The sequence below is a fragment of the Hippopotamus amphibius genome, chromosome 3 (assembly GCF_030028045.1).
Source record: "Hippopotamus amphibius kiboko isolate mHipAmp2 chromosome 3, mHipAmp2.hap2, whole genome shotgun sequence".
Taxonomy (NCBI): Eukaryota; Metazoa; Chordata; class Mammalia; order Artiodactyla; family Hippopotamidae; genus Hippopotamus; species Hippopotamus amphibius.
In genome coordinates, this window is record NC_080188.1 from 29,028,828 (window position 1) to 29,038,072 (window position 9,245).

Below are 9,245 nucleotides of genomic sequence, written 5' to 3' on the forward strand. Positions count from 1 at the left end.
TCTAAAGGGGAGCAGAGAAATGGGGCCAGAGTGAAAGAGCGATGTTGGGGCAACACAGATTTATTCGTTATTTGTTTCTTTGTTCCAGATGGGAGAGATTACAATATGTGTGCTTACGCATGGAAATGATCCGGCATGGCAGGGAGCAATCTCAAGAAGTGAATTGCAGAGTGAAACTTTGAGCAGGTGAAAGGAAGTTGGATGGAGTGCAGAATGGAGGCAGTGGCGTTGAGACCAGACAGTTCATCCTTTGTACCAGGGAAGGCAGAGCATGTGGGCACACACGTGGGGCTGGGAGACTTGGCAGGGGAGAATGTAGAAGTTCTCTTCTTATTGTTTCAACTTGCTCGGTGAAATAGGAAGCAAAGATTGTGATATCCGGAAGGAGTTACTCCAAGGTGCTATACGTGTTTCTTTCTAAGTGGAAATACTTAGGGTATTTTAAATGACCTTCTTTTTGCTTTTGTAGTTTTGATTTGTAACAAGTGTGTGATATTATATATTTTTTCTTAGTAGTAGGTGTCATTTCCTAGTGCCCTCCTTTCCTGCTGCTCATAAAGGTGATCCTAACCAGTCCTGCCACTTACCAATTATATGTCCTTGAACAAGTTACTTACATTTCTTTGTGTCTTGGTTTCTTAATTAGTAAAATGGAGGATGTTAATGTCTGTGCTGTTTAATCCACTGGGCTGGAAGAGTATTAAGTGAGAAAAATGTAAGCAAAAATACTTTGAAAAAGACTCAGCATGGCATGGATATAAAATGTCCTTATTGTGGTTATTTTTGGTCTTGGTAGGGAAGTATGAGGCAGGGGCGGAATCTAAGAATAGGATGGAATCATCAATTCACCTCTTACAAGCTACAAAGTAGTTTTAAGAGCAAAAACTACTTTTCTGATTCAGACAGTGCTGCATTCTTTTATCTAGCTTCTGATTAAAAGCTTTATGCTAAACTCTGGAAAACAAAATATGAAACATGTTTCCTTTGCTGTTACATTAAGTTAACGATTATTTGATGCTCTAAGCTAAAATGTTTCCTACTGAGCCACGTTTTTCTTTTTGGCTTAGGAGACATTAATTGTGACATTTACCCACATTTTTGCATTTGTATTCAAAACCACCCAGAGAATATATAATGATGATTATTCTTTTGTTATCTTTTTTTTTCTTTTTCCAAATTACTGCGATTGCATTGTTAGACATGCTTCAGCACATGGGCTCTGCTGGTTTGTCATCATTAGACCCCTTCATAGAACTCTACTAAATAAAGAAAAATCACAAGATGAAGATAAAAAGACTTATTTAAAGCATTTTGTATGAATTAAGTAATGATAGTGGAGTCACATAACTCTTCCTCAAGTATAATTCTGAACTGCTTTTGTGTTTCCTGAAATTTGAATATTTCATTGTCAGCCTCAAGGATTATAAAATGAAAAGACAATACTGAGTTTTTGCTGTTGTACAATGTGTAGACTATTGAAGATAAATGCTCATTAATCTTTGCTTTCAACTTATTTACATCTCCTCCTTTTTTGTTGTTAGACGGTATAACCCCAACATTAAAGACCATTTTGAAAAATGAGAAAAACACAACCATCTCATCATCTGAATATAACCATTTTCCCTTTTTCATATTCTCAGTCCATTTTTGTCCTTTCACGTATGCAGCTTTCCATGGCCGCAATGTAAATTGCAATGTAATTGTATGTATACAATTTTGAATATGAATTTTTGGAGTTGTATTTAAAAGAAGGTGTTTCTCAGGTACAGAATAATTACCCAAGTTATTGTGTTAGATTGTGTTAGAAAAATACTGATATCAGGAGAACTTGTGGGGTCTCCAGAAAACCCTCTGGATGGAGGGTTGGGAGCAAGATCTGATGTGGTGGTGGTGGTGGATGTCTTCTCAGATGTCCTTGATTAAAATTTTGAGCATTTTTAGCCCCTATTTTGATGAAAATCCTGTGATTTACAATATCTCAAAACAAGTTCAACAGTGAAATATTTTCGGCAATTGCTGTCGCTTATTTCACACACCACCATGTTTCAAGCTTGCGGTAGGTTGAATGTAAAAGTGGTCCCAATTTTTTACTCCTCCTTGTATTCACACCCTTTGCAACGTGACTTTGCAACTATTCCCATTAAGAAATACAATCTGTTCCTCAGTCCTGGAATCTGGGCTGGGCTCCTGTTATGCTTTGGCCAGTGGGATGCAGCAGAAGCAACGGTGTGTCAGTTCTGAGCTTAGGCCTCAGAGATTGTCTTCAGAGGTTGTGTGCACATCCCGCAATAGCCAGCTCTAGCCTGCTGGAGGATGGGAGACCACGTGGGTTAGGGCCACTTCAGCCCAGCAGGGACCTCGCTCCCGGCCAACCACCAGCTGACCACGGATGCATGGGTGAGCCCAGTCAAGATGAGCTGAGCAGGCCCAGGTGAGCTGAGAACTCATACATGGTTGCTCTTTTAAGTCACTAAGTTTTAGGGTGATTTACTGTACAGCATTATTTTGGTAATACGTAACTCTTATGAAGTTCTATCACATTTGACACTTTGCACAATTCTATTGAATATTTTTTCCCCTTGAGTTTCTATTACCACAATAAGTTAATTATTGGAGTGGGAGGCTCTAGGGAGGGTGTATGCTTTGCTTCCATTGCCACCACGAAAGGCCAAGGATTGGTAGAAACTGTGGATTCCCCGAGAAGTACTTCAAATCCCCATTGAATTCTTGAACTCAGACAGTCTAGCTTGGGGCTTTCATGCTTCCTTTCTTCAATGGGGTGAATGTGGAGTAGGACTGCCTTTATTTTATTTTTTCCCTCTCTTATTGAATCCATCAAGTCTATAATCTCTTCTCAACAGATTTTCAAGTGAGCAGGAAACTGGAAAAGATACATGAAAGTTGGAGTGCTATTGTTAAAGGAGAAATGGTCTCTATAGCTGCAAGGTACCATCTAATTAACCTCAGAATCAGGAGAGGATCCTGGGAATAGAAGTGCCCAGTTCACAAGCAACTAACTAAACCACCTGAAATTTAAGCAATTCATCCTTTTGTAGGGGAGGTGCTGCTGCTGCTGTTATTTATTTTCATTCTAATTTTAAATGATTTACAGTATAGATGTACATTCATTCAGATGCAGTATTTCTCAGTACAGTGTGTGTATGACAGATTCCTCTTAGGGAATTATGTCATTGATGGCCTCAGGTATCTCACAGGTCAAGTGAGTTCCCAGACAGCAACGACCCCTCAGCAAACAGCCAGTCTTGTCCTCTGTACAGCATTGAGTTCCTGATTTCTTATTAATATGCTCTGATAAGGAGGTTAATTTACTTAGTTGAGGAAGAGGGAGAATGGACTAAATCTGCTCTTCTATCTTTTAAACATTCACTGTATATGTTCTGCTGCAAAAACAGCACATACAATTATTATCATTTTTTTTTTTTAATTAGAAAAATTATTTCCATTCCTTTCACACATCTTATTGTCCAGGAAACTGTCTTCCATATGTATCTGAAATAATGGACCATCACATGCTCTGTTTAGAGGCAAAGCACCACAGGTAAAGCTGATCAACTGTCCAGGGCTCTCACTTTATGGAATCTTTCTTCCTGATTTTACATTAATTTCTGAAAGTCAGAAATGTCATCTCCCAAAAAATGTTAAGGGGGTTATAAAAAATAATTACTTTATTCAATATGATATCTGTAGAAGTGGAGTATATTTTCTTGAAGAAATGAAAAACTAAGAAGAAAATGCCGTGTAACATCATTGGCACGTCAATCTAGATCAGCAGAAAAGACTCTGTTGTAAGCTTGTCTCCTTGATACCAAGAAGACATTCTAGTCCAAGCTTTTAATACGCTTCCTGTATTTTCACTAGATGCTTTTTTTTCTACTGCTTTTCATTCATCTCTTCCCATATTTCAAATCAGAGTGTTGGTATAGCTTTAAAACGTCATTAACAGGAGCAAATCCAGTATCCATTGATTTCTTCTCAAAAGGCACTCTCACCCATTAGACAGCTCGGCAGTTTCATCTTCACGAATACTCTAGCCATAAGAAAACTCAGTAGAACACAGATGAATCCAGTGAATACAAGAAGAAGTCTACTGAGTTTTGGAGTGTTTGATGCCTTGAATCAGTCGAGGATTATGAAACCCAAACCTTTCATTGTAGACAGGAAGCTGCAGGATGTGAATGTACCATAATATATTTTCCTTTTACTCCCTAGGCCAAGAAAGCTGTGGGCCTCTGTGGCCCATGCTCATCAGTCACAGAGTCAACACTTGAAGTTCGACAGTAACATCATAAATTGTTCCTCTGTCAATGAGGAAGTAAGACACCACCACCAGAGCGCATACCATCACGGCCAATGGCATGTGTACCCAGGGTGGCTTCTTCAGTCTCGGATTGCGTCATTTGAACACTAAGAACAGAACTCGGTACAAAGCCTCCGTGTTGGTCATGGCAGGGGTGGCACTCTACAATTATTATTATTATTTTTTAAGAACTTTTATTGAGATACAGTTAACAAACAATAAACAGCATATATTTAGAGTGTACAATTTGGTATTCCAATCTCCCAGTTCATTCCCCCCAACCCTCCCCGCTTTCCTCACTTGGTGTCCATGTGTTTGTTCTCTACATCTGTGTCTCTGTTTCTCCCTTGCAAACCAGTTGATTTGTACCATTTTTCTATAGTCCACATATATGTGTTAATATACAATATTTGTTTTTCTCTTTCTGACTGATTTCACTCTGTATGACAGCCTCTGGTCCATCCATGTCTGTACAAATGTCCCAGTTTGTCTACTAACTTTGGGTTTTGTTTGCTCTTCTTTCTCTAGTTTCTTTAGGTGTAAGGTTAGATTGTTTATTTGGGATTTTTCTTGTTTCTTGAGGTAGGATTGTATTGCTATAAACTTCCCTCCTAGAACTGCCTTTGCTGCATCCCATAGGTTTTGGATGGTTGTGTTTTCATTGTCATTTGTCTCTAGGTATTTTTTGATTTCCTCTTTGAATTCTTCAGTGATCTCTTGGTAATTTAGTAGTGTATTGTTTAGCCTCCATGTGTTTGTGTTTTTTACAGTTTTTTTCCTGTAATTGATTTCTAATCTCATAGCATTGTGGTTGGAAAAGATGCTTGATATGATTTCAATTTTCTTGAATTTACCAACGCTTGATTTATGACCCAAAATGTGATCTATCCTGGAGAATGTTCCATGTGCACTTGAGAAGAACGTGTAATCTGTTGTTTTTGGATGTAATGTCCTATAGATATCTATTAAATCAAGCTGCTTTATTGTGTCATTTAAAGCTTGTGTTTCCTTATTAATTTTCTGTGTGGATAATCTGTCCACTGGTGTAAGTGGGGTGTTAAAGTCCCCCACTATGATTGTGTTACTGTCGATTTCCTCTTTCATAGTTGTTAGCATTTGCCTTATGTATTGAGGTGCTCCTATATTGGGTGCATATATATTTATAATTGTTATCTCTTCTTGGATTGATCCCTTGATCTTTATGTAATGTCATTTCTTGTCTCTTGTAACATTTTTTATCTTAAAGTCTATTTGATCTGATATGAGTATTGCTACTCCAGCTTTCTTTTGATTTCCATTTGCATGGAATATCTTTTTCCATCCCCTCACTTTCAGTCTGTATGTGTCCCTAGGTCTGAAGTGGGTCTCTTGCAGACAGCATATATGTGGGTCTTGTTTTTGTAACCATTCAGCCAGTCTGTGTCTTTCGGTTGGTGCATTTAGTCCATTTACATTCAAGGTAATTCTCGATATGTATGTTCCTATTCCCATTTTCTTAATTGTTTTGTTTTTGTTTTTGTAGGTCCTTTTCTTCTCTTATGTTTCCTGCTTAGAGAAGTTCCTTTAGCATTTGTTGTAGGGCTGATTTGGTGGTGCTGAATTCTCTAAGCTGTTGCTTGTCTGTAAAGCTTTTGATTTCTCCATTGAATCTGAATGAGATCCTTGCTGAGGAGAGTATTCTTGGTTGTAGGTTCTTCCCTTTCATCACTTTAAATATATTGTGCCACTCCCTTCTGGCTTGCAGAGTTTCTGCTGAGAAATCAGCTGTTAACCTTATGGGAGTTCCCTTGTATGTTATTTGTCATTTTTCCCTTGTTGCTTTTAATAACATTTCTCTGTCTTTAATTTTTGTCAGTTTGACTACTATATGTCTTGGCATGTTTCTCCTTGGGTTTATTCTGCCTGGGACTCTCTGTGCTTCCTGGACCTGGGTGGCTATTTCCTTTCCCATGTTAAGGAAGTTTTCAACTATAATCTCTTCCAATATTTTCTCGGGTCCTTTCTCTCTCTCTCCTTCTTCTGGGACCCCTATAATGCAAATGTTGGTGCATTTAACATTGTTCCAGAAGTCTCTTAGGCTGTCTTCGGTTCTTTTCATTCTTTTTTCTTTCTTCTTTTCCTCATCAGTGATTATCACCATTCTGTCTTCCAGGTCACTTTTTCATCCTTCTGCCTCAGTTAATCTGCTATTGGTTCCTTCTAGTGTATTTTTCATTTCAGTTATTGTGTTGCATATTTCTGTTTGTTTGTTCTTTAATTCTTCTAGGTCTTTGGTAAACTTTTCGATCTTTGCATCCAGTCTTTTTTCAAAGTCCTGGATCATCTTCACCAACATTATTCTGAATTCTTTTTCTGTAAGGGTGCCTATCTCCTCTTCATTTAGTTGTTTTTCTGGGGTTTTATCCTATCCCTTCATCTGGTACAAAGTCCTCTGCTTTTTCATTTTCTCTATCTTTTTGTGACTGTGGTTCTCAGTTGCACAAGACGAAATACTGCTGATACTGCTTGATACTGCTGTCTGCCCTCTTGTGGAGGAAGCTATCTAGGAGGCTCATGGGTGCTTCCTGTGGGAGGGACTGATGGTGGGTAGGGCTGGGTCGGCAGAGCTCAGTAAAACTTTAATCCGATTTGGTGGATGGAGCTCAGTAAACTTTAATCTGCTTGTCTGCCAATGGGTGGGGCTGTGTTCCCACCCTGTTGGTCTTTTGGCCTGAGGCCACCTAGCACTGGAGCCCACAGGCTCTTTGGTGGGGCTCATGATGGACTCTGGGAGGGCTCATGCCAATGAGCACTTCCCAGAACCCCTGCGGCCAGTGCCCCCATCTCCTCGGTGAGCCACAGCCACCCCCCACCTCCACAGGCAACCACCCAACACCAGCAGGTAGGTCTGGTTAAGTCTCCTATGGGGTCACTGCTCCTTCCCCCGGGTCCTGGTGAGCACACTTTTTTGTGTGCCCTCCAAGAGTGGAGTCTCTTTTTCCCCCAGTCCTGTGGAGGTCCTGCAATCAAATCCCACTGGCTTTCAAAGTCTGATTCATTCCTCCTTCCATTGCTGGACTCCCAGGTGGGGAAGCCTGACATGGAGCTCAGAACCCTCACTTTAGTGGGTGGACTTCTGCAGTATAACTGTTCTCCAGTTTGTGAGTCACCCATCCAGCATTTATGGGATTTGATTTTAACGCGATTGTGCTCCTCCTACCGTCTCATTGCGGCTTCTCCTTTGTCTCTGGATGTGGGGTGTCTTTTTTGGTGAGTTCCAGTGTCTTTCTGTCAATGATTGTTCAGCAGTTGGTTGTAATTCTGGTGCTCTTGTAAGAGGGAGTGAGCACATGTCCTCCTACCCTGCCATCTTGATTCTATCTCTACAATTATTTTAAAATTTTTAAAAAAATTTGTTTTATTCAAGTGTAGTTGATTTACAATGTTGTGTTAATTTCTGGCTGTACAGCAAAGTGATTCAGTTATATATATTCTTTTTCATATCCTTTTCCATTATGTTTTATCATAGGATATTGAATATAGTTCCTGTGCTGTACAGTAGGACCTTGTTGTTTATATTTTTTTAAAGTTTTAAAATATAGAAAAAAAGAAGAAAAGTAGACCCTCATAATCCTATGAATAGTTTTGGAGCATTTATTTCCAGTCTTATAAATATTTTTCTGGACAAAATTGGAAATGCAAATGAATAAACAAACAGAAGACACTCACATACAACCTAAATAGGGGGAGGAGCAAAGTCAGAAATTCAAGCGGATTTGGAAGATGAGTACATGGCCATCCCCTCCTTTAAAGAATGAGTGTGATCCAGGTGTCAGAGGGTGATAGTGGTGAGAACAGTGAAGTTGTCAGGCAGGCTTAGGTCAGCATGTGGCAGAGAGCAAAATTCACCATTAATAACAAAAAGCAGAGCAGATGTCAATCTGGAGCTCCATAAATGCCAGGCATCTTTCTAATCCCTTTCTATACAACTCATTTAATTCTCCTCACAACACTGTGATTAAAGTGTTACTATTATCCCCATTTACACAGGAGGAAATGTTAAGTAACTTGCCCAAGGAGGGAGCTGGGGTTCAAAACCATGCCATCTGTTTACAGTGTCCTTGCTCGTAAACGCTATGTGACTATTTTATTATTTTTTTATTATAATTATCAATCTGTACTCCCCACGGGACTCCAACAGGTATCTTAGCCATTTAGAAGGAGCCCATTTGGCACAGTTGTGGAGAGTTTCACCTCACCATTGCAATCATTTCTTGACTTTCAAACATGTTCCTCTGAAACCGAAATCTGAGTGTCATCCATCACCATTCATTTGTGCTATTGCCTATCAGCACCTTTTCTTCTTTCCACTTTTCTTTCAGAACACAATAAATTACATTCAATCAGCAGTCATGGAGGAAACTTTCCTTTCCTCCCTCATCAACAAAGCTGATCGATGGGTGCGAAAGCCCTAGGGAAGCAGAGTCTGCTCTAACTCAAGGATCCCCGCCTGAATAGAGGATGGAATTAACAGACCCAGAGCAGTTTTGCAGCTCAACATTTGTGCACGTCTGGCACATGCACACATCATTAGCAACTCTATTTGAGAAGCAGAATCAAGGAGGTGAGCAGGAGAGAGCATCTCATTAAATGGATATTCAAGAATGAGGGAATTCAGAGCATTTAGGTAAAGCTTCATGGCTAAAATAGATGAACAAATAGTCAGGTAAGTTTGGGAGGTGTCGACAGACAATTTGCATAATTTTGCCTCTTCACCTTCCAAAACAGAGTCATGTTATGGAGTGAACTCCCAGAGCGGCTGCCTCTTTTACTTAGCTCCCTGGGCTAAAACGAAGCCTTTATGAGGGCAAAGATTTTGCTGCCCTGTTCACTGCTCTAATCTGGGCTTGTAGCACATAAAATTAAATATTCATGGAATAAGTTAATG

At 39.6% G+C, this 9,245-nt stretch overlaps 1 pseudogene; it reads right to left on the bottom strand.

The window, feature by feature from the left end:
* Positions 1–3,993: 3,993 nt before the first annotated feature.
* LOC130848420 (oligosaccharyltransferase complex subunit OSTC-like) lies at positions 3,994–4,465 on the bottom strand (annotated as a pseudogene).
* Positions 4,466–9,245: the final 4,780 nt, after the last annotated feature.